Source organism: Ixodes scapularis, unplaced genomic scaffold (genome assembly GCF_016920785.2).
Source record: "Ixodes scapularis isolate PalLabHiFi unplaced genomic scaffold, ASM1692078v2 PGA_scaffold9__187_contigs__length_104089568, whole genome shotgun sequence".
Classification (NCBI taxonomy): Eukaryota; Metazoa; Arthropoda; class Arachnida; order Ixodida; family Ixodidae; genus Ixodes; species Ixodes scapularis.
The window spans coordinates 91,592,293-91,617,681 of NW_024609884.1; the positions used below are offsets into that span (position 1 = coordinate 91,592,293).

Sequence of the window (25,389 nt, forward strand, 5' to 3'; positions counted from 1 at the left end):
CAAACGGATCGACAGGTTTGATTTCAAACGGGCGACCAGTTTGCCACCCGTTTGAATTTCAAATGTTTTTTTTCAGTAGGGTAGGCCCTGGTGGAGACTCGTCAACGCCCGCTTCAGTGGTTTGGCATCTCGGTAAGACAAGAGAAGGTCGGCTATGGCGGCTCAATCTGGCGCGCGCTGAAAGCGTCTATACACTTATGAAGTTCACGCCACCAGCAAAATCTGTCCTTAAAATACTATCACGATTCCGCCCAACCCTACTGCAAAAAAGCTTGTTGGGGGGTGTCAAAACTCCACTATCTGTTACCAAGGCCACTGCCTGTCTACGAAATGGGGCCTTGCCAGCGCAAAAAAAACTATCACAAAAAAAAAAAGAATTGAAAGGAATGTCATGCCACATTGATGGGGAGGGAAAAAGCAAGAACTCGGGCAGACGCCCCTTGTCCCCAAGACCTACATTCTACAGGCCTCCAATGAGGTTGTGAAAATAAGCTTGCGAGTTTCCGTCTCCGGATGGCGACTCATCTCAGCCCCATTTGGGCAATGACCCTGTCCCTCTTCTCCTCTCCAAGTCTGCGGAGGATGGAATCTGTGGCCGTCATGGGCCCAAACTCCTCCAGGGAGTCAGTGTCTGGGCATCCAGTCTCCCCGTCTTCGGGTTCCTCCACAACGCTATGCTCTCCGGCCTCAATGCAGAGATTGTGGAGGACGCAACAAGCAATAATGAACTTTGCTGAGTGGTCCACAGTAATGAATTCGAGGAGCTTTAGCTGCCTAAAACGCTTTTTTAGGTCAGCGAACGAGTTCTCTATCAGCACACGAGTGCCCGAGAATTTCAGATTGAAATTCCTCTGCTTTGTCGTCAGACGACCATAATCCCGGAGGGAGTTAGCATATACTCTCTCAAAAGATACGCCGCATCGCCGAGGATGTGGTACTAGCTGCTGCGGCAGATCTCTGGTAGCTTGTCTGCAATGCTTGATGTTCGAGACACCCTGGCATCATGGACCTTGCTTGGGTGTCCAGTAGTTACATCCAGGAACCGCTTGTGGCGGTCACAGATTGCCTGCAGTGTCAACGACGGGTAACCATGCCGGTTGACGTAAGTTGACCGGATTTTTTTGGCTGGGCACTCAATGGCGATGTATGATCCATCGATGGACCCAATTGTGCCAGGGACACCGGATACCTGCAGCAAGAAAGGTAAACAAAACTTTCTCTCGGTGTTCTGAGATGTTTTGTCAAACGAAACAGAATGACGGTTAGCGCCAAATTTAGTTTAAATTGTTCCACTGTTATATCCTCGGTGTCTAGTAAATTACTGACAACAAAAGAAATAAAACAAACTCGGCACGTGGGATGACGAACACATCTTTTAACTAGCAGCTGCATGAGTGAATTCTCAAGCATTATTTGTGGTCAAACTGAACAAAAAAAAAATTAAAAAAAAGCGTGAAAGGGACGAGGGAAGTCCGAACTACAAAAATCAAAATCAGAAGGAAAGAATTAAGCCAGAAAAAGCTATTTAATCAGCTGGAAGCTGATTTGCAGCCATGCAAGCTTCGGAGTCCCATCTTTAGACAGGAACAGCGATGGTGCGGATACATTATTGTCAATTGGTCTCATGGTGAATGATTCCATGATTTCCTTGCCCATCTGCTCTCTCACCTTCCCGAAATTCACTATGCTCATATCTCAGGTATAAGACTCATATTAGCAACAATAAGTCTCGCAGGCGGCCTTCTGGGAGCCTGTTGGAGTGATGCCACGGAGAGAAGTTTTTCCTAGTTACTTTGCAAATGGTTGGATATTGGCTGCCGATAAATTCTAATATTTTTGCTGTTTTTAGTACCACATTTAGGTGCAGAGAGCATTCAGTGATTGGCGACCGCAGAAACACATGCTCGTTTTCAGGGCTAGAATACCCAATTAAAACTTCCTGTAAGCTCCCTACTGTTGAGGTGCGATGATCACCAGCACTACCTGTTTGGCCTCTGTTTATGGAGTGTTGTTTTATCCGTCTATTACTATGCCTATGGTTAACTCTGCTCTTTCTGTTGAGACTTGCACAAAGTACTTTTGGCCGAACGCAAAGAACTTTGCCATGCATTGCGATATTCGCCAACGTATGAACATGTCATCTGCAGCGCCACTTCGACTGCTGCAACCGATGAAGGTCGCTCTCCAATTTACACGGTGTGGTTAGATACTGTTGGACCTTTCAAGACATCTCATGGATGGATGGATGGTAATGACTATACCCTTTGTAATGGGCGGCACCTTGCGCCACCTAGCCTAACTCATATTTGATATATTTGATATATTTGTAGCACAAGGCTACAAATATATCATATATCGGCCTCCTCATGAAATTCGTGCGGTAGTGCACACTGCACAGCCTTTTTCAGGAGATACAGCTAGAATAATTGAATCAGGGTACAAACCTCTTCTAAGTCTCTTGACAGGCGCTCCAGATCCTCGGGGAACTTGATGAGGCACGGTCCGATGCTCAGGATGAAATCCAGAACTCGATCCATCATGCCTTGAAGCGTGCTCTCACCCAGGTTGAAACGTCCGGCAACGTCTCTGATGCATGCTTTGTTAGCCGCGTACCTGAGTTGTGTACATAAAATGAAAACAAAAATCGATGGGAATGAACACGGAGAACCACAGTCAAGTAGTCACCAGAGAAATGACAGCAGGTGCTCCCCTGCGCTCTTCGCTGGCGATCCTCCGTGATCGGCAGCGGGGTACATAGGAGACGCCGGAAACTCGTCGATCAGCTTGTAGGCTGTTCGCCTCGAGATGTGGAATTTCCGACGGAACTGGAAGCAAAGGTTTTCTTTGCTTACGCATGCTGAACCGAACAGATATAAGACGAAGTACGAGACGTATCGCTTACCTCCTCGTCCCAGTAGACGTGAACCGTTCGCTCGATGTAATCCTCGATCTTGGGTCTCTTGTTACGAGGTCCAAAGAGCTCCGTGAACTTTCGTTCGCAAAGTAGCCGCGAACGCGATTCGCCGGAGCTGCTGCCCGAGCTCGAACTTGAACTGCTGCTTGAGCTCGAACTTGAACTGTCTGAGCTCTCTGAATCATCGCTTTCACACAGCAGGAGCACCGACGCACGCAAGTCCGGTCCCACCGTCGACGCCATTTCGCACAACAGCGCGATCCACTCCTGCCGAGCAGGCGCCGAGAAAGGAAGTGACGTAGCGCGCTGCAACCGAGCACCAGCCGATTTCCGGAGAGTTCGCCCGAATTCCACGGAGCGGTTTCGCCGTTCTTTGACGCGCTCCAAGGAGCTCGCGCTGCCACAAATCTGCGAGCTGACGATGGCCAACTTGATCCGAATCCGCGAGGTGAAGATGCGCGCCCCAAAAGGAGCGGGATTGAGCGCGTCAGATCTACCAGGTGAATTCACCATAAGAAAGAATCGGAGGGTCCCATGGCCACTCTTTTACCGACCGCCTACAGAATAGGCTTCCCGACCGTCACGCCGGCCCCGTTCATTTCTGTGACGATCGCCGGCAAGGCATTCAAGGCACTCCTCGACACCGGAGCAAGCGCTTCGCTGTTCGGCGACGAAGTGTTGACTCACCTCCGAGAGAATTCTCTCCAACTCCGTGAATGCAACACTGCCTTTCGCCTCACCTGCGGAACCGCCCTTTCGGCTGGCACCGCGCTGCTGGTCGCGAGATGGGAGAATCGAGTAAGACGACAACGCTTCGTTCATCTCCCTGGCCTATCGGTGTCCATTGTTTTGGGCAGACTTCCTTTTGCGTTTTGGGCAGACTGAAACACTTTTGCGAATCCCCGGCCATACCGTCAACGCCACCATTGGCGCACGGGAGAAGCAATCGAGAGGAAGCGAGGGACTCCCTAAACCGGGACATTGACCACAAGACACCGAGTCCAGCGCCGATGGCAGCGAGCGCCGCCCCCATTGGGGAAATGACGCACCCACCGCTCACGCAGTAATGCAGCGGGTCAGGGCGAGTTAAAGCCCGACTGTCGTCGTTGTTGCGCCGCTATGACGCAATGTTCACAGACCGACCGGGCTGCACAAACGAAGTGCGACATCGCATTGACACGGGCGACGAACTGCCATGGAGGCAGAACGCGCGGCCCGTAAGCTTGGCTAAACGAAAAGCCATCGATTTTGCCCTGGACGAAATGATCGACACCGGAGTTGTCCGGCAATCTAACAGCCCCTGGGCATTCCCCGTGGTGTTGGTCCCGAAGAAAGACGGCAGCTCACGTCTTTGCGTGGACTACCGCCGTCTGAACGACGTCACACGAAAGGGCGCTTACCTTACCCGATGCCGAGCATCGACTCGATTCTGTCCAACTTGGGCAGTGCGCGGTACTTCATCACCCTGGACGCTAGCCGATTCTACCTCCAGGTTCGGATGGAGCCAGGTGACGAGGTAAAAACAGTCTTCTGGTGTCACCGCGGGCTTTTCGAATTCACACGAATGTCCTTCGGTCTGTGCGGAGCGCCAATGACGTTCCAGCGATTGATCGACCGAGTACTGGGAGAAGCGAATTGGAAACACGCAACGGCCTATCTCGACGACCACTGTCGTCTACTCTAATACTTTCGACGATCACCTAAGTCATCTCGAGAACGTACTCGACCAGCTAAGGCCGCGGGAATGACCCTGATCCCCGAAAAGGCTCAAATAGCCGAAACTCGCATCGCCCTGCTCGGGTTTGAACTTGATCGCGGGCGCTTTGCGCCACATCTCGACAAACTACAGGCAATCCTGGAGTTTCCTGCGCCAACTGACGTAAGCTCCCTCCGCCGCTATTTGGGAATGCTGAACATTTATCGCCAATTCACCCCAAACTGCGTGGCGCTTCAAGCACCACTGACACGTCTATTGCGAAAGTCTGTGAGTTGGAGCTGGGGTCCCGAGCAGGAAGCGGCCTTTCGCCGCACCTCCCGAGCGCTCGCGGACACAGCTGAACTCAAGCTACCCGGCTTAAACAAGCCCTTTCTGATCCAAACAGATGCCAGCAATCACTCTCTGTAAAGCTCCAACAGCACGAAGGTGTACTCCGACCGATGGCTTTTTCCAGCCTCTCGTTGACGCCAGCTGAAAGGAATTACAGCACATGCGAACAAGAGTGCTTGGCCATTGTCTTTGCACTCCGGCGTTTCGACATTTATGTTGACGGGACCACTTTTGTGATCGGAACAGATCACCAAAGCCTAATTTGGCTCTCCCGACTTCGCGAACCCGCGGGTCGCTTGGCAAGATGGGCTTTGATGCTGCAAAAATACGACTACGTCATGCGGTACTGGAAAGGCAGCACAAACGTGGTGGCAGACGCAATGTCACGAGCCCCCGTAGACTGCACACAGATTTCCGCAAAGACCCAGGCCGAACCAACGACACTCACAGTGACAGGCGAAGCCGTGACTCAGTCCCAAATGGAGGCGGCAGAGCTGACCACCCTGGACGAGACGATCAACCATATAGACGCAGTGAGCGCAGTGGGAATCGTGTTCAGCAAAGAAGAGCTTCTAAAAGCCCAGCAGAATGATACGTTTTGTCGAAAGGTGATCGACGGACTCGAGGAAGAGTCGGACGCCGTGGAGGCGGGCGGTGCGACCGCCGTGCGCAACACTACTGGGATTGCAGTAGGCGCCGAGTGCCGGGACGTATATGGTATTGGTGCGGGCGCGGAGGATTCATATCTGCCTAGCAATGACGGGCTTTTGCTGAGGTACATACCCTCCGACAACGACTCCGACGAGGCGTTCAAGGTAGTGGTACCCCGCAGTCTGAGAAACGCAGTTTTGCGCGACTATCATCGACTCACACTTGGCCGGACACACGAGCGGCTCCAAGACGTACTCTAAGTTATGTCGCATCGCCCTCCCATCAGTACCCTTCCCTCCTCCTCGTCAGTGGACTTGAAAACGGAGTTCAGCAGAGTGGAATTTCTTGTTTTATATTTGGCTAAGCACATCGTTGAGTTCATTGATATTACTCCAAACTTATTGCTCCTATTTTTCAGATCTCCGGATGTGATGCTTTATACACTCTCTGTAAAGCTCCTTTTTTTTTTAGGATCTTAATCTCTCCTTTATTCTGTCTACACCATCAATCAACATTTCAATCGCTGCCTCATCGGCAATTGTTTAGGCTGCAGCCATCATTTGCCTCATTATTAACGTTTCTTGCGCTCGTGTGCACTGAATACTTTGCTGTGCATCTGGGTACAAGACGGGCACGTTGCGTTTAAATACACCTTGGTCACTCTCGCGCAGCAGGGGAGAGGTTCTTCGGTTAGCTCACCATCAAATGAAATTCGGAGCGAGGCTGACCACTTAACCACGCGCAAATCCAGCGAACCTCCACCGAGACACCTTCGTTCGCAATTATGAATTAAGCGTATAAAGCTAGAAACTCCTTAACGGCTGGTCTCCCACAACGCATAGATGGACTGTTATAAAAGCACTACGCGAACAGAATACAAAAGCAAGGGTAACGTGGCGAACCTATTAGAGCACCCGAGTCTCCCGTGCTAGAAAGTGAGCTTGACCTTGCGTCTAGGCTTCGTCTCGAAAGCGTGCAAGGCAGCGCGTGTTCTTTACCTTGCGGCACATATGCTGTCATTAAATACGCTGCTGCTTTCAGACGCGGTTCTTTCAACTGGCGCGTATCGTCGCTTCTCTCAATGAGCTCAAATGATTCGAGGAAGAAGCACAAAGGCGCACGAAGAGTCCGTCGTCCGTGCAAGCAACGGCAGCGTCGGATGCTGGACGCAGGAATGAACCTAACAGCCATGCGGGAGAGCGGTCCGAGTTCCGCACACTTCACACCGCCCCCCAGGCACCCGAGCGCGACAGCAGCAGCGCAACAGATTGAGAGCGCGCGTAAAGTGCGCAGCCAAGTGTCAATTTCCGCGAGCGGCAGCTTCTTCGGCGACTTCCAGGAAACGACCACGAAGTCGCCGACGATTCCCCGCGAGACCGAGTGTACACCAAACCGCTCTGCGGCGGAGTTGCGAGGGGCGGATTCGACCAGCTTTGTCCGGGTTTGTGCTGGCGGGGCGAACGTGAGAAACAATGATCATCAGCATAACAATAACAGCGATCACGACTGGACGTCGTGCCTGTCGGGGGAGGCGGGCGAAACGGCTGCCCGCCCCCAAGCGGCTGCAGGCTCCCCATCGTTCCTCTACCTCCGCGTATCGCACTGCAGGCTGCAGACCCCTCCTGCGACGCGGTGGCGACCGGACACGACGTGGGGGCATCCCTTAGCCACAGTGTTTGCGCAGCGCGCGGCGGCCAGGCTCGCTTCGTAATGACAGCATTGTATCCGAGAAACGGACCGCGTTGGGCTTTTGTGGATGAGGCAGCACGCCGCCGACCTCCTCGCAGCAGTTTTTCAATGAAAAAGTTGGGGGGAACGTTTCCGCGGTCGTTCTCGTTCGTGTGGCTCGTGTGCACAGCCGCGTGTCCCATCAGCGCTATGTGCCGATCGCGTCGCCCGATACGAACTGAAGCCACGGCGTGGTTCTCCCTGCAAGTTCGATTCGGACGCTCACGTTTTCCAAGCGAGCTTCCGTCAGAGAGGACACCACTCCTTCAAAAAGTTGAGCGGTATTTTTTTTTTTTTTTTTTACAGCGTGGGAAGGTTGTTGGATTTATCACCGCCTTGCGCGCTTCCTTGTGGAGGATTCTTACACGCTTGCATTTTTGGAAAAGGATGGTTCTCGTTGAAGAACGTGCTGAACGAGTTACGCGATCCGGTGCTTCGCGCAACTGATTCAACCCAGAGATGCGGCGATGGAGGTGAAGGTGGGACGTGACTGTGGGCAGGGGTGCATGTGCCCGCGATTAAGGAGGGACCAGATGGTAACTCCGGCACGTCAGGTATAGATATCTGTTCGAGCCAATCCTCTGGGGCTTTCTCATTCGGTCTCGTTACCAGGGGAAAACGAAAGCTGCCGCAAATAAAGCGGAAACTGCTGCACTGGGCTACCAGGCGTCTGTTTTCCTGCAAAGCGCTCTGGAAGCCCATTACTGCGATTTACAAAGGGAACACATCAAATGATAAGGCTGAAAAAAAAAAAGAAGCTATCCCTGACAGAAGTGTGGTTTGCTCTGGATGCTCGGTGTCCATGTACATTTTACATCTCTTTAGCACAACGTCCACTCCGACTCTTTACTCGCTGTGCTCCCGCAACAATCCGTTTACCGCGTGCTCAACGGGGCAGTAGCTGCACGGACACCTGCTAAGAGAGTTAGAAATCCATTGGCTGTTTCTGGGTTTCACGGAGCCCAAGAAATGTTTGGGCGTCTAGTTCCTCTCAAAGCACCTGAAGGGCCAATCATAGGGGCCCACAGATCTGGTCCAACGATTGAAGAGTGCCAAACACATTAGACGTATTTAGACACACTACAAAAATGTACACCCTTAAAAATGTAAGAAGGCTGTTTCACAGACTACCATCTTTTCAACACGCTTATCTCTAGTCATACACCTTTTTTATTTGTAAAATAGTTAATCTTTGAAGGGTGTCAAAAGGGTGAGGAAAAGGGTGGTACGGAGGCGAACACCGTTTCTGAAGGAAGTTCGCACGTCAAAGAAAAACAACTTCAGCGGAGGTTGGTTTAGCGGCTCTGCCGAATAATTATTGCCTGCACTAATGGTTTTTACTTGGAGATACATTCCCTTAACTTAGACCTACGTATATATTATGCATTACGTGACATATTGCCGAGAAGAAAGCAGCATATTTGTACCTTACTTGATTGACCGATCGCCCCAGTCAGTTTGACTACGCCACCGCTGCCGCAATGCATTGAGGCAACTTTAGTCTTTCTGCACGTGCGACCAACTTGGTGGAGCTCTGGGCGTGTAGAGTTTACGAGACGGCACGAGCGCTCTCGTGCACGGCCGTGTGATCTAAAGCTATGGCGGCGTCACGCAAACGCCTAATGCTTAGTGAGGTCGGCCTATGCACATGCAGAGAAAAGACCAATATAGACGAAGTAAATAACGCACGAAGGAGGGATCATTAGAGAGTTTTAGTAGACCATTTTCGCTTTCTCGCTCCGCTCTATGGAAAGCGGAGTCGCCATCGCGCATGCGCGACCCGATTGGATTTGAGCGTGAAGCGTCAGCTCCGCTTTCGTCGCCATTTTAAGAAGCACGTTCCACTCTCAGTAAAGGTTCACTAGATGGTGTTTTTCTGGAAAGGAATTCGAAAGCGCGCTTGACCGCTATGAACCTCGCTGCACTAAGATGGCTGCGCAGAATTTGTTTGAAACGGCGTCCTCCAGAAAACGTTTCACGGTGGTCAAGAACCTCTGGCTGCTTCGAGAAATCGCTGGCCGCAATCCTTCCACGGCCCCTGAACGGTGGGAACAGGTGCTGCCTTGTCTAAGCCAGCGGGCTCGATTTTTCTATGCGAGATGACGACGACGCGTTCAGAGGATGACACACCGGGCGACCGCGGTGCCTCAATCTGAGCCCTGCACTCTAAAAAAAAAGGGTATCACCTTACACCCTTTTGTCCCATATAATACACCCCAAAACTTCATTTCAACATATACCCCCTATACTCCCCTATACTCGAACAGACGGCACAAAATTTTACCAGGGGCTTGATAACGGTGCGATATAACTTATTAAATAGCTAAAGTACGTATCAAAGACCAAAGAAAGAAAACACAAAGCTTTTGCAGTACGGCCAAGAAAACTCCGATAATCTTTTTTGTAGTCAATAATACGTACATCAGCTATCTTAATAAGTTGTACCACACGGCTATCAAGCCCCTCGTAAACTTTGGGGCCACCTGTTCGATTATGGGGCGTTGTACGTCGAATTGAAGTTTTGGGGTGTATTATATGGGACAAGGGGTGTAATAATACACCTTTTTTTCTGAGAGTGTGGGCCTCGGTTCCTCGGAGGCGGCAGCTTCTACTTTGGCTGGGCTACCTCCTTGGAGCATGATGCTTTGACCCCAGTGGACCCCAGTGAGCAACAGCGCCATCATGTTCCTGATGCTCCTTCATGCACTGATCGAACGGCGTGCAAGATCCTCATGGCTCGCTGCTCACCCGCCCAACCCGCCTCCCCGAAGTCTGGACTTCTGCGAATCGGACTGCCATTCTCCCCAATACCAACAACCCATGTCGTCGTCATCTTCGCACGTATATACTCATCACATTACCATGTTCCCTAGACGCGGCATCGCAAGCCTCGGTGGTACGGGCTGCTGCCTTTCCGCGGTGCCGCGGCTCTCCAGAGCCAAAAATTAAAGGCTAAAGACCAAAGACTAAAGTAGTCGGCAAACGGACAGATATTTTGTTTGGTTACTTTAGGCAGCAAGACAGTGAAAATTAGCAAAAGTGAGTGCTCTATTTATATCTCTACTTTTTTTCCCCAATGAAATTAGTTTTTTCTTCTTCGTATGCTTCGGTTTGTGATAAGGTACCTGTGTGTTTATATACACTGCGCGACACTGTTAGCGGGAACAATCAATATCCTGTTATTTTATAATCCTAACGAGTGTGTTGGTAAGATGTACTAGGTAACAGGAAGTATAAAACAGAGAGAGGACGAAACACAGACGAGTTTCGTCCTCTCTCTTTTTTTGCGCTTTCTGTAATCTAGTACTGTTTTTATTTTACCCCTTAAATTCGAGGGGCTGACATCAGCCTATTGGTGTGGAATAAAGCGCTCGTTTGGGGCGCTAATCTGAGCGACAAATTTTCAGCTCTTTCGATAGCTGTCAAAAAAATAAAGTGTAAATAAAAGCGATTTTTTCGTGTTCGTATTAACAGGGGAGCACAGTGTATATATCTGCCTTGGGGGATGACATGAAACCATTTTGCTTGACTACACTTCTTTTTATTTCTTCTGTGTGTTTTTGAAAGTGCGTTTTTCAGCTTAAGCTCCTGCCTAGTTTCCGCCTCACTTGTGCTACGGTCTTTTCTTGCAATAGAAGGCCATGCAACACAGGCTACTTTTACAATGCTGAATTGAACAGTAACACTGTAATTTGGTCAGATGCAATATTCACACGCACATCTGAGAAGTAAAATCGGAGTCGTTAGTAAATGTTTTTTTATTAAAATATTTCTAGATGCCTTTAAGCCTAGTTCGACAGGTATTTCGCTCAGTACAAAAGCTTTAATATGGTTTACTGTGATCATTTTATGCAATCTAATATGTAAAAAAACAAGCCTGCCTATGGTCTTTGTACGGTTCGTCCAGCTGACAAATTATGCCGTCGGCGCACATCACTGCCCTCTTGTGGTCCTCTTCTGATTTTTTGATGGACGGCATATGGGCATGCTGTGCGGTCAACAAAACTCCACCAGTTGTCCAGGGGTGCTCCCTTGTCCTTAACGACCTAAAAAAAAAAAAAAAAGGCACTCTTACAACACGGCAGCATTTAAACACCACCAATACATGTAATATGGGACTTTTTACTCCTCTAAGATAAAGCGTATTTCTAATGTAGGGTTGTAAAAAACTGCAAATCGTAAATTAAAGAAAAATATATATATATTATATGGGTGATTTCATCTCAAATCGGGCAGGCTAAAAGTGTCTAATTTTTAATTTTCACGAAAAAAATATATGTTTTGGGGGTGTTTCTCAAATGAAGGAAGGCGCAAACCGCATGTTCTTCCGATTTTTTGTTCTCGAGTTACGAGCCGTAGAAGCCGCAGTGGCAGAAACTAATGTTTTTGTCTGCCGTCGCAGGTCGCGTGTTTGACACCCTCTGCTGGCGCTATTGTTTTCTCTACACCCTTTTAACTTTTCCCCCTCATTTAATAGGTATTATAAAGATACCTTGATGCATTCAAATATTTTTAGAAATTTGATTGTTTTCTAAAACACATGTCAAACTCGTCACTCCGGTCGCTTTTCGGTCAAATTTGACAGGTCATTACTTTTTCTGTACTTAAGGTAAATTTTCTTTCTTTGACTCTACAGAAAGCCCAAAGCAAGCCCATTATAGATATAATAATATCATTATGATCCGTCGACTAGCCGCTCCGCTACCTTCACGTAAACGTTCTAAGAAATAACAAATGTTGAAAGTTTGAGGTCGATTTTCTCAAAAACCCCATTTTTGTAAATTTTTATTTTTTAAATTCTTTTAGACATATTAGTCGAATACAAGAAAAAACAGTCTAGAAATGTAATACTTTGGTTGTATGTCCTCTGTTTGAGCCGCAATCGCGTGAAATGTGTGAACATTTGTTATTCTTCACAACGTTTACGTGAAGGTAGCGGAGCGGCTACTTGGCAGATAATAATGATATTATTATATCTATATTGGGATTGCTTTGGGCTTTCTGTAGAGCCAAATAAAGAAAATTTACCTTAAGTAGAGACAAAGTAATGACCTGTCAAATTTGACCGAAAAGCGACCGGAGTGACGAGTTTGACATGTTTTTTAGAAAACAATCAAATTCCTAAAACTTTTTGAATACATCAAGGTATCTTTATAATACCTATTAAATGAGGGGGAAAAGTTAAAAGGGTGTAGAGAAAACAATAGCGCCAGCAGAGGGTGTCAAACACGCGACCTGCGACGGCAGGCAGAAACACTAGTTTCTGCCACTGCGGCTTCTACGCTTCGTAACTCGAGAACAAAAAATTTGGGGAACTTTCGGTTTGCACTCTCATTTATTTGAGAAATGCCCCTAAAACATATATTTTTTTCGTGAAAATTAAAAATTAGACCCTTTTAGCCTGCCCGATTTGAGATGAAATCACACACACACACATATATATATATGTATATATATATATATATATATATATATATATATACAATTTTTCCTTAATTCCGCTAAGCTTTAAGGCCGTCAAATTGTTCATGCGAGGCCCGCAACGCCGGAATTCAAAACGAAACTTCTGAAAAGCGTTCTAATCTACCACTATTGCTTAGAAGTCCAGGGTTATGTTTGCTAAATTTTGCATTCTTTATGCCTGTCTGGTTTTCACCAGACAAAAACTTGACGTGGAATATTCTTTCGACCGTTATTGGTAACTCTTTTCAAAACACCGTCGGGTAACGAATTCGGCCGCCGTATTTTGGGCATGGCTTTTAGTGCGAAACTTGTGACTAGAACCGATTTCATATTCAGCATTGGCGCAGCATTCGTATCTAATACATTTAGACTCGCATCGGCGACAAACAATGACGCAGCTCTCTTGCTCCCTAGACACTTAGCCAAAATAAGGCGGCCTCGAAGAATAGCGGAACCATGGGTTGTACATTTACAAAAGGCTGCATTGAAGTCTCCATTATTTTCTAAAACTACCAAGTAAATCCAAGGCGAACATTTCCGGAGGAAAGTTAAACAATTCAAAAGTTGCGAGCGAAAGTGAATAAATAAAGTTGAGAGGGAATGGTTTCTTTGGTGCAGCTTGCGAGCGCTATGGTCGTGGTCAGCTTTCAGTGGCATTTTCGGCAGTATAGGGCGCGTGCACAGGTAGAATCGGCGCTCAAGCAACGCGCTCCCGTACATCTGACTGCATAGCCATAGAACGTCCACAAAAACGCGACGACTTTACCGACGCCGTGCTGGTTGCAAAGTGATACTCGTTCCCTTCGTTTGATTATGCTGTTTTGTGTTACATAAAACTCAAATCGAATGGTTTAGTATTCACGCGCGGGGCGTACGCTTTACTCCTTGATTCGGCCTCTTTCAAGCTGAGGTCACGGTGAAAAACATCGACGCGTATTGAGTAAGTGCAGCCTTCTTGACATCTAAGCGATCATGCTAAGGACGCTGAGGGCAGTCCGCTCTACAACTTGTGAAGCGGAGCGCACGCTCACTCCAACTCAGAGCGGGCCACGCATGCGCGGTGAGGATGATGCTTCTTGGAAAGCGTAAAGCAGAGAATAGAGGGCTCATAAAAGTGGCCTACTAAAACTGACAGACTACAAACGCGCTCGTCATGACTTGTCCTGACATGTACACCTTGTTTTTTTTGTTTTTTTTTGTGCTTATACAAAAGTAAATACTCAAATTATTGGCGTATAGAAAAAAGAAACTTTTTACCAGACAGAGCAGCTGTGCTAGAAACAATGGAAACGCGAAATTTACACAAACCATGCAGGGTCTCACCTGTGAGCACAACTCCAGTTTCGCCAGGGTCAACTATTTATGTTTTGTTCATGTCAGCGAAGCAGGTGGCCGAACCTCTCGTTGATGTGACCGACGATGAAGTTCACAAAACTGAAGAACACTGACAAGTTCCGTCCAAACGCTCATCCAAGTACGAACAGACGGTTGGGATAGGCCAGTCGACAAAGAACCGTGCAAAGCGTCTCGCCAGATTGGCAACACCCTGCGGCGACCTGTCGGGTGCTGGGATTTGGAGGCCCGCTTGCAGAGCAGTCAGGTCCTTCTTTAAGCGGGATAGCCTCCTAAAGGGTTTCTCTTCTACAATGGAAATATCCAGCAAACCGCGTTCGGAAAGGAAGCTTCGGCGCTTGATGGCACGAAGGATACAAATCATAGATTCGATGTCTCGCCAGCTTAATCTCGTTAGTAGAAGTCTCCTTCCTTGAGAACAGCGGGGATTCATCGTGCAGATGCCTTGCAAGCCTTGAGCAACATTGCACTCGAACTTCGCAAACGAATGTACTCGCAATGCGCAAACTTCGTCCTATTCTTTCATTTTTATGCTTCGAATAAGTAAACTTGTTGCATTTTTAATTCAAGTGGACCAGAAGCTACAAGAGCGAGTGCCGGCCTTTCAGCGTCCTTGACCAGCACGCGCGCTCGTGCAGTGCAATTACCGTTTAGAGCAACACGCTCATGCTTATATCTTCGGCTTCAATCGCACACAAGGTGGAACGATTATATTTATATTTTATAGCTTAATATTCTTCGACGGTGTGCCAACTCTTTTGTGTTTATTATTCTCGTCTTCGTTTTTACTACCTCTACAAACACTTTCCCTTTTACTCTCGGTGTTAACGTTTAGTTTTTCAGTCTTTCTAGCACTATAGGCGTCAACTTGTGGGGCTACGCAAGCGAATTTTTCCCACGCTCTCGAAACGCTCTTACGCTGAAGAAAAACGGTCTACTGAAACGCGTTTTTGGAGCTCCGCTTTCCTATCCGGCGAAGCAGGCCGCGCATGGGCAGTTTAGCACCCTCAGAGCGGAGCGGAAAATGAAAACGGTCTGCTAAAACTCTCTATTACGTTCTAAGCTGCTGCACCGACTTCTATACTCAACATTTCAAAGGCAGTCATTAGAAACATTTAGTAGACCGTATTCTAGGGCTACGCTTGGATAGCGGGAGCTCCTGCCGTCACTTGGAAGCATGGATGATCACGCGCCTGCTAGGCCCGCTCTCCGCAGCGTACGGTGTGCCAAAACTCGCTATTATAATGGTATATTCGGCTGGTCGCTTTTCAGCGTCCTGGAGCGCTCTGAAAAGCCGGTGTGCATTCGGCTGGTTGATGCCAGGAGCTCCAAGTATATTCGGTGGTTCTTTCGGAGCGCTCTCGAAGCTCCGACTTTCGCCGTCCTCCGAATCGGAGCGGTTTGAGGCGCTCTGACTTGGAAGTGGGAGCGCGCGAGAGATCTAGCTGCCGACCGGTCACGTGACTCCAGCCATTCCACCATTTTGCTTTTGTGTCGGAAGCGCACGGCGAGAACGAAGCTACTCCGAAGAAAGAGGGCTGCGAAAAACAGCCGTCAGTCTCGACGCCGTCACCGTTACGTTGTGCTCCCCGAATTGAGGTGAAATGTCGTTGAAACGAAGACGTTTAATGGTAGTGATGGCAACGTCAGTGCTGCTGGCAAAGCTAGCAGACAGCGACAACACCAGCAGCTCGGACGTCGACGACGAGGGCCGTGTTTACGAAGCGAAGTTTGCCGAGTTGTTTGAAGCACCTTGTACGGTGCCCAAGGTCAAGGCCTATGTTTCTATAGTTCGAACCTACTCGGACAAAGCGGTAAGAACAAAAGTACGAGAGTTTTCAAGCTGTAATGTTGTCTTTTTTATAGTTTCGCAGGAGCCTCCGCTTGGCACGGCTGGCTTGCGATGACCTTATTAGCGTCCGCGTTGACGGTTGTCATTTTTCAAGGATTTGCGGATGGATGGATGACTGAATACTGCTGAACCCTTTGAATCCAAGAAGAAAAAATTTCGCTATAGGGCGACTCGCGCCGTCCTCTAGTGGCGCAGGCCACCCTCTATCCGCTCGGCTTGCCGCTGTGAAAAGTTGAGAAGCGTTCGGCTGGGCGCGCCGATTCTCTCGCTCCGATGCGGAGGCGCTCCGGGATCTGGTAGCTCCGACTCGGATGATTGGAGCGCTCGAAAATGACCGGCCGAATATACCATAAGAGAGATTTGGTACACTGTAAAAAATGCCCGTGCGTCTGCTTTCCCGCACAACACCTCGGAGAACCAATCACCGCAACTTATGAAGGCACCTCAGCGAATAGCGATGACGAAACATATGTTTAGACCAAAAAACGCACTCTGAGTTGTGACATTAAGCAGTGCAAAACGTCACGCTTGCATTGCTTAATTTCACAACTCAGAATGCGTTTTTTGGTCTAAACATATGTTTCGGCATCGTCATTCGTTGAGCTGCCTCCGTAAGTTGCGGTGATTGGTTCTCTGAGTGTTGTACGGGAAAGTAGACGCGCGGGATTTTTTTAGAGTGTGGCGTGAACGCCCACGCGGGTGGGGCAGTCGAAGTTCATAAATAGCAAGAATTTGAATGGTTCTCGCTTGAGCGAGCGCATATTTAAAAAAAAAAAAAAAAAAAAAAAAAAGCGAGCGCATATTTAGAACATGAACATACGTTCTTATTAGTGACGTAACCAGGAGCCTTTTTCGGTGTATGCGGGGAGGAAGGGGGGGGGGGGGGGGAGGGGGGGGGCGGTTACAGCCGGGCGTGAAGACGCCATGTCTGTCCCGGGTCGCCTACGTTTAGAGCGGGGGTGCGTAGGGGGTTTCCGCTTTTGGGGCCCGTTGGTGCGTCGCGTCCGACGTTGAATTGAGGATCTTATAAAATCCTTGAGTATCTTATAAGGTCGTATATTTTCGCAAGGCAGGAGTCAATCAGGTATTATAAATAATATTAATAGCTTTTATTTACCATAAAATGTGGCGGGAGCTGAGGAGAAAAAAACTGCACAAGCAGTTTGACTGGTCCTCAGCCTCTATAGCTTCCGAAAAACATGCGCAAGAAATTATAAAATGCAGACACTTAGCAAGTAATAAAGCAATGTAAATAGTATACTTACTAATAAAAGTATCTCATGTTCATTTCGATAAAAAAATTATTCCCTTGTCTCACATGTGCTACAAGATCCCACATCAACATTATAGTGCACAAGAGTGTTTAATAATGTCGGCAAGGTATTTTCAATCATCTGAACGCCATAATCTGTGCGTGATGACTCTACTACCCTCAGAGATCTGGGTGACGAGTTATAGGTTTGTTTCTAAATTATGTAAAACATATATAAAAAAGGTATTCATCTCACCACATTCCGGTTTGTACTTTGTACGAATGGACTTTCATAGTATTTAGATATTGTTAAAACAACCATCCTCTCGAAACGTTGGTTAGCAAGATGACTATAACGCACGCTGCTCACGATTCTTACAACTCTTGTCTGGAATACCAATAGTTTCTCTAGATTAGTTCTGCTTGTCGTACCCACCCAAATTACAGTAGTTCAAATGGAATACAAATGAGTTACGTAAAAGCGACTTCACTCCAGTTGGAAGGACATGGGGATATTTGTGTAATATACCACTGATGCAAAGCGAGTTTAGAAAAGATATCGCGAATTACAAATGATGAGGCGGAGAATAACTGGAGAAGCTGAACGTTTAATTGGTCCAACTTGTGCCCAAAAACAAAATAGAAGAAGATTAGCGCCGCAGACGTCAATGTCGGCGAAACAGCAGGATCGAGCGCTGGGGCGAAATTGTCTCCGGTTCGCCACGCGGAGCTCCTTATGTACACGCGTGGGCTTCTGTAACAATCGGCGTAGAAGGTTCGGTGCGTAGAACATCCGGATCTCAAATAAGCAAGAGAATTTTCGAGTGCACCGGAACGCGACATTTACAGAAGTAGCAACAAAGTGCGTCCGCTCCCAGGCATCAAACCCCGGCCCTTTACGTAGGATCCAAGCACGATAACCATTCGACCACGGGTGCGCTGCCTAGTTGGCTAGCTGCACGCGCGGCATTTCTCCCCCCTTGAAAAATGTGCATCGCCCCGATGCGCCACCAAACAAAACAAAACGAATAAAATGAACGGTAAACTGAAGAGTCATTTGGAACACATAAGGACCGCAGTCCTATCGAACGTTGAATCGCTTGAGTCGAACGACGTGAACCACCTCGGGTCGCCGTCGGCGTCGCGATGATGCGTGCGTTTCGTCGGGCAGCACGTCGTAGTTGATAAACCCCAGGCGTCTAAGGACCTTGTATGGTCCGAAGTAGTGCTTTAAAAGCTTCTCGCTCAGGCCACAACGTCGTATCGGTGTCCACACCCACAGCCGGTCTCCGGGATGGAAGTAAACATCCAGACAACGATGGTTGTAGCGGCCAGCGTCGACACGTTGCCGGTCTTAAGGGCTGTTTATACTCCAACATCGACGAACGCAACGCGCGCCGGCGCAGACCGACGTTCGTCGGCCACTACGTTGCGCCGAGAAGCGCCCGAACGATGGTGTTTACAGTCCAGCGCAGACCAACGCTGGTCCAGCGCGCCCCGACGAACTGCCCCACTTTACGCATGCGCGTCTCCGTGGCAACCGCATCGTCTCTACGCACACAATGGGCGGTAGCTCGCGCCATCTAGTCTAGAGGCAATCGGTCAGTGTGGTTCGTCCTCGTGTTTTCATGTCACGCTTCAAAACAACCATTCGGGGTAGCAGTAACGCGCGATCCAAACCAACGCTTCTTTTTGCGCCTGTAGGTCGTGCGGTTGCGGATGTGACGCATTTCGTGGCGTTTTCGCTGTTTCCGGGCGCGCTTTCTGAGTCAGAACCGTGCGCTTTGGTTTGGACGGGCGAAACTTCGGGCGAGCGCGCACGCGCCCACGCAGGCACGAGCGCACAAGCAAAGTACAACTGCGACAGACTGGCCGGCCAGACGGCGAGAGGAAGAGAGAGAGATCGCGTTGTCATGTTGGAAGAGAATAAAAAGGGGGGGAGGAGAGGGCAGCCAGACGGCGAGAAACGCGGAGCCGGAACTAGCTTGCCCTCCACCGATTGGCCGGGACACAGGAGCGCCCTATACGTCACCGCGCGTTTTTGTGCGCGTTGAGAAAGAAGTTGAAATCAACCAACTTTCTTGTGCGCGCCCGGAAGGAGCGAAGAAGCGGCGCGACGTCACGAAAATACGTCACATCCGCAGCCGCACGACCTACAGGCGCAAAAAGAAGCGTTGGTTTGGATCGCGCTTTAGCAGTTCAAAAACAAGCAAATGATGGTGATAACGAGTGAAAACCGGCATTTATTTTCTCCTAAATGCCACACAAATGTCAACGAAAAAACAAAAACAAAAAAAAAAAGAAAGAAAAAGCCCGATAACGTTTGAATTTAGCTGCTTGCAGGTTCACCGGAATCCTGCCAAGCGACGCCGGCGATTTCGCCGAAATGCTTCAATGAAATCTATGCACTCGATATTCCACAGAAACCTCTTTCTGACAGGTAGCCGGTATGTTATCAAAATAGTAGACTTTCAGGCTGACTTAAGAAACAGACACCGAAGAGAGCGGACGATGCCTAAATTACGCAATGTACGCGTTCGAAATTGTAACGCACTTTACAAAGGCTATACAAAGAATACAGGATTCAGTCGAATTGTAATTGCGTATCGCTACTATCGTTTACAAGCTGAGACCATTTACAAGCTGGGACAGCCCAATTGAAAATTTCTGGCCGGCTAAATAGTTCAGAGGTTTCCGCGACCGCCGTTCCCGTACATTCGACGACGCTTTTTCGATCGGGGACGACTGCCGGTAAGTGCGACTGGCACATGACAATAAATAGCACACCACATTAGGTCATCCTTAATTCTAATTCACCCTACCTCTGGCGCGTCATCGAGCTTCCAGCTTTTGCCGGCACCCCAACACCACGGCCCACCACCACCGGCTCGTTAGGTCGATAGGCCTATCGAGAATCGAAGGTAGCACATCCTCGGAACGGTCCACGTCCACGCACACAATCGCTTAGTCAAGCGCATGAACGTTAAATACGCACACCAACACGGGAACACGACAACAGCACACGACACACGGCAAGAACGACAGGTTTAGATCCCAGAAATGAGCATCTCGCACCACACTCCGACTGGCCCCGACGACCCCGCCAACCGGATTCCCGAAGGAGGCATTCGCGCGAGGGCGTCTGGGTTAGCCTGCGTCGGCGGCGCCGACGCCCGACGTCGAACGTAGAGCATGTCCAAGTCCGTCCCAAGCTACGACGTCGCGCGTCGAGCTGCTCAGCGCGGCGCCGCGTTCAACTTGACGTTGGAGTATAGACCCCCCGTTCGCAGACAGCGTCAGCGAGCGTGAACGAGCGCGTGCGCTCGTTGACGTTACGGCGGAGTATAAACAGCCCTTTAGATCCGGACTCGGGCGAGCTGGCGGACTTCTCCTGCTCGTTGCGAAACCACCTGGACGTCGTCATTTCCGTCATCAGCTGGCTCGTTAGGTAGCACGGCGTCACGCATCGTGGTCACTGAGCGACCATATATCAGTTGGAATGGTGCACCAGTGGTCTGTTGAACCTCTGTGTTGCAGGCGAACACGACATACGGCAGAACGATCGTCCATCGTCTTGAGTTCCACTTCGACGTACATCGACACCATGTCGGCGATGGTCTTGTTTAAGGCGTTCCGTCAGCCCATTAGCATGAGGATGGTACGCTGTGGGTCGCCGGTGATTGGTATGGATGAGACGAATGATCCCTTGCATCAGCTGCTGTGCTCTGAACGATGACCCGCGATCTCTAACCAGAACTTCGGGAGCGCCGTGCCGGAGAACGATGGACTCGATGACGAAATTGGCGACTTCCACAGCAGTCCCTGAAAGAAGGGCTTTCGTTTCGGCGTACCGCGTGAGATAATCTGTGGCGACGATTATTCAGCGGTTTCCGATGTTGACGGCTGAAAAGGACCAAGTAATTCCATTTCGGTCTGCAGGAACGGCGTGGACGAGGGAGCAATCGGATACAGAGTCCTGACGGCTCCGTCGGTGGTTTCTTGTGTCACTGACACTCATGGCATAATCGAGTGCACAGGTGAACGGTATTCGGTAGCCTCGGCCAATAGTACCTCTCCCCAATCCTGGTGAGCGTCCTGCTGTAGCCAAAATTCCAAGCCGTCGAGTCGTCACGGCAGGCTTGAAAGATTTCTGCCCGACGACTGCAAGGTATTACTAGTAGCCATTCTGGGTTGCTGGTCCCGAAGTTCTTTTTGAGGAGAACACCCCGTCGAAGGGCGAAGCTTGACATATCTTGAGAGAAAAAGCTGGGAGCAGCACTTTTTGACCTTCCAGGCGCTCAATCACGGCACGGAGTTCGCAGTCGTCACGTTCTGTCCTGCCATGTTGGCTACCTTGACTGCGCCGAGAAAACCTTCGTCCTCCTCGTCGTCGGTTCTGGCAGGTGCTGATTCGACGGGGGATCTCGACAGACAGTCGGCATCACTGTGTTTGCAACCGGATTTTTACATAATGGTCCTGACAAATTCTTGCATTCGGAGACTCCAGCGGGCGAGGCGTCCAGAGGGTCCCTTAGGTTCACGAGTCAGCACAGCGAGTGGTGACCTGTGACCACGCTGAATGGACTACCATACAAGTACGGGCGAAACTTCGTTATCGGCCACACGACAACAAGGCATTCTTTTCCTGTCGTAGAGCAGTTGCACTCCGTCTTAGACACCGTCCGACTTGCGTAAGTGATCACTCGCCCTCTACCCTCCTGCCGTTGGACCATTACCGCGCCAAGTCCGGTATTACTTGTGTCGGCGTGGATTTCCGTTTCTGCGAACTGGTCGAAATGGCAAGGATCGGCGGCGTCTGGAGTCTCTTCTTGAGCTCGTCGAATGCCCGCTGTTGTTCTCCCCATTGGAACTTCACAGCGTCCTTTGTGAGATGTGTAAGCGACGCAAAAAGCTTGACGAAATCTTGAACGAAGCGCCTATAGTAGGCACAGACATCCAGGAATCTTCTAAGGGCTTTCTTGTCCGACGGCGCTGAAAATGCGATTACGGCGAGCGTCTTCTCGGGGTTAGGAGGAATACCTTCGTTGTTCACGGCGTGACCTAAAAACTTCAGTTCGTCATAGGCGAAATGGCATTTTGTCGGCTTGAGGATGAGTCAAGCGATCTTGATCACTTGTAGTACGGCTCGAAGGCATCTCAGGTGCTCGTCGAAATTTCGGGAAAACACAACGACGACGTCTATGTAGAAAAGGAAGTTCTGACATTTGAGACCTGCTTGCACCAGACTACACTACCCTATTGTAGGCCTGCTTCATGTAGAATTATAATTTCCACACCGGAGTATGGACTTCTTCCAAAACCGACGCGCCCCATCGCGGCGAAATACTACGCAGTGCACTCTGGGAACTAGTTGGCCACTCAGTTTCGGTTTCGACTGAGCAGCTTCATCTCATGCTATCACGCCGCGACCGAACGCGCTGCTTGAGTTTTCGATTATCTGACTTTTCACGAACGTGTACAATACACTCATTCTCAAGCGATACAAAACGAAGACCGGGGCACTTTCCTTGGTTCCCGAAACACCGGATATTGTGCGTGCGTATGCGAACGTAGTAAGTCGTGGCTTAGTCACCCCACCCCACGAGTGCACCTTTGAGCTCAATGTCAGTAATCAGTAAACTACAACTGAAATTTGTTCGTCTGGAGCCTAACACGCATTTTGTTTGCCAAACGTCCGCTTCTTGTTACTTCATTGGGTGAAAAGCAAACCGCATCCTCACAGGGTATCCAAGTTGAGGCAAGCGTTTACGCATGAACTTTTAAGGAAACGCAATAAATTCGACCTCACTACTGCACAAAAGTTACTATGATGTCTTCCTCGTGTCATCATATATCTCCCACTCAAATTTTATGCTGATAGACGATTAACTTTTTGGAAATGCTGAGATCGGCTAGCTACGACGGAGGCCCTAACAAGCGTCCCCTACTCCTCGCTAAGCCTTTTTGGACGAGCTTTTACTGACGCCCGAGATCTGTGCCGGGAACGGTGTGTCTGAAATTATCTCGGCATACTCGGGCAGGAAGAAAGCAAACACATAACAAATATTCTGGCCATTAGCAACCGTCAAATGCGCTTTGAATTCGTTCGAGCACTTGTCTGAAGAATGTCGCACCGTGCGCCGTACGGGCGCGGTGCGCATAGGCGTTCATGCCCGTCTGACGCACTTCCGGCGAACGGTGCGACATTCTTCACACAAGTGCTCGACTTTTGCCTTCTTAAAGCGGTCTGTATGCGCGAATGTGCCTATATGATTGGCAGGATAACTTTATGTGCATACGCGATGTTGAATATTAGTGAAATGCAAGCGGGTGGGACTCCACTTCGTGCAGTGCTGCGGGTCAGTGCAGATAATAGATAAGAAGTGTGTTAAAATTTAGTTTTTCACTGGCACCTCCGAGTTTTACCTCGCATACTCAGGCACATTAAGAAAAACAGTAATTGCAAAAAGAAATATTTCGTCTATGGACGCACGAAGCAAACAAACTTCCTGATCAACAATACTAATGTAAAGGCTCGAGCTCGATGTATGCATACTTATTGTTTGCTACAGCTTGTTGATTCGTACACAAGCAAGATCCCCGAGCACCCGAGCTTCGCAGCGTCGAGACTCCCAGCACTGGCTCGTCCACATACCTCGATTGGAGCGCTAACAGGAAGGCTCATGTACAAAAGTACAACAAGCATGTGTTAAGACAAGCTATACGTCTCGGGCTTGTGCTAAAGCTTCGAGGTCTGGCCATTTAGGTTGGTTTAGAGACCACAAATGACGCTCTCGGGACCAGAAAACAATCTCTTGTCGACCTGTCGATCGAAACCGAAACCATGCCACCCTCCTCCCTGGCCAACTAGTTCCCAGAGTGCAATGCGCGCCGTGTTGCATGCAGGGCTTTATGGAAGTAGTCTATTGGTCACACGTGCGAAGCAAATGTAGCCCCTTTTTGATCGTAACACTTTCTGTTGTGGGTGATGATGATGATGGCTTGCGGCTACTCGAACTGGATTGGAATGGATTGATTTGTGACGAGCTTAATTTGATTGAACCTTTTTTTTTTTTTTTTTTTTAATCCGAGTCGTAAATGTAAGTACGAGAAAGCGCGACTCGCGAGCATGGAGAAGTGCGTCCGACGGACCGGTGGCCATTCACCGGCTATGTGCGACGTATCTTTAGACTATGGGATCTGGATAACGTCCGACGTATCTTTAAGCGTGTCTCACATGGAGCGATTTTGGCCCTAGAGTGGCGCGATTTCTGCCGTCGCGGAGCTCGTGCCGCTGAACCGCTGGTGCTGGCCAGAGCGCCGCGACGGCAGAAATCGGCCCGCTCAAGGGCCAAAACTGCTGCATGTGAAACACGCTTTAGACTTCTGGTTCCGGGTTGCGATCGTCCAAGGAATGCTAACCCTAATCACTTTTCTCGGGTGATTAAAACGAGTAAATATTCGAATCCTTTATAAACGCCTTTAAATACAGTACGCACCAGTCATACCTTGAACTTGAGCACACGCATGGAATACGCAAAATAAGAAATCTGGGCGATGTCCGAGGACACAAACGCTAAAAAACACCACAGTAGTCGAAGTAAACAAAGACGACAGCACGAGCGTTTCTGCAGTCTTGAGGGTGCCGCGACAACATCGCCGCACGAGGACGACGACCTTCCCTTCTAGAATGTGCTGGGTTATCATCGCGACGCATGACGAAAATTCAGTCAAGCATAGCGCTCTCTGCGGAACGATGAGCTTCCACCACGCTGACCACGTCAAAGACCACCACTGACGCCATGTTTTTCAGCAAAATGCAGGAAAGGCGAAACAGCGCAAGCGCAGTCTTATCTTTCTCTTGCTTCGTTTACCGCAAGATAGATGGCGCGTAGCTCCGAGCATTATGACATTGTGCAATTTCAGTGACATCGCTAATTATACAAGAAAATGTGTATCAGAACATTCTTTAACAAACCTTTCAAGAAAGATTCGCTGGCTATTTATTGCTTATGATCGCGGTGCTGGTGAGGTAGGCTCTTATCCAATAGATCATGTGGATTTTGCTGACGTGCCATGGCACTGCGGATGCATCGCAGTGAAAGGCAGAGAGCTTTCAAAGGAAAGAA

The 25,389-nt window shown here is 49.1% G+C and overlaps 1 pseudogene; it reads right to left on the reverse strand.

Annotated features, from left to right (window-relative positions):
* Window positions 1-521: 521 nt before the first annotated feature.
* LOC121047997 overlaps window positions 522-25,389 on the reverse strand; it is a 164,793-nt pseudogene continuing 139,925 nt past the window's right edge.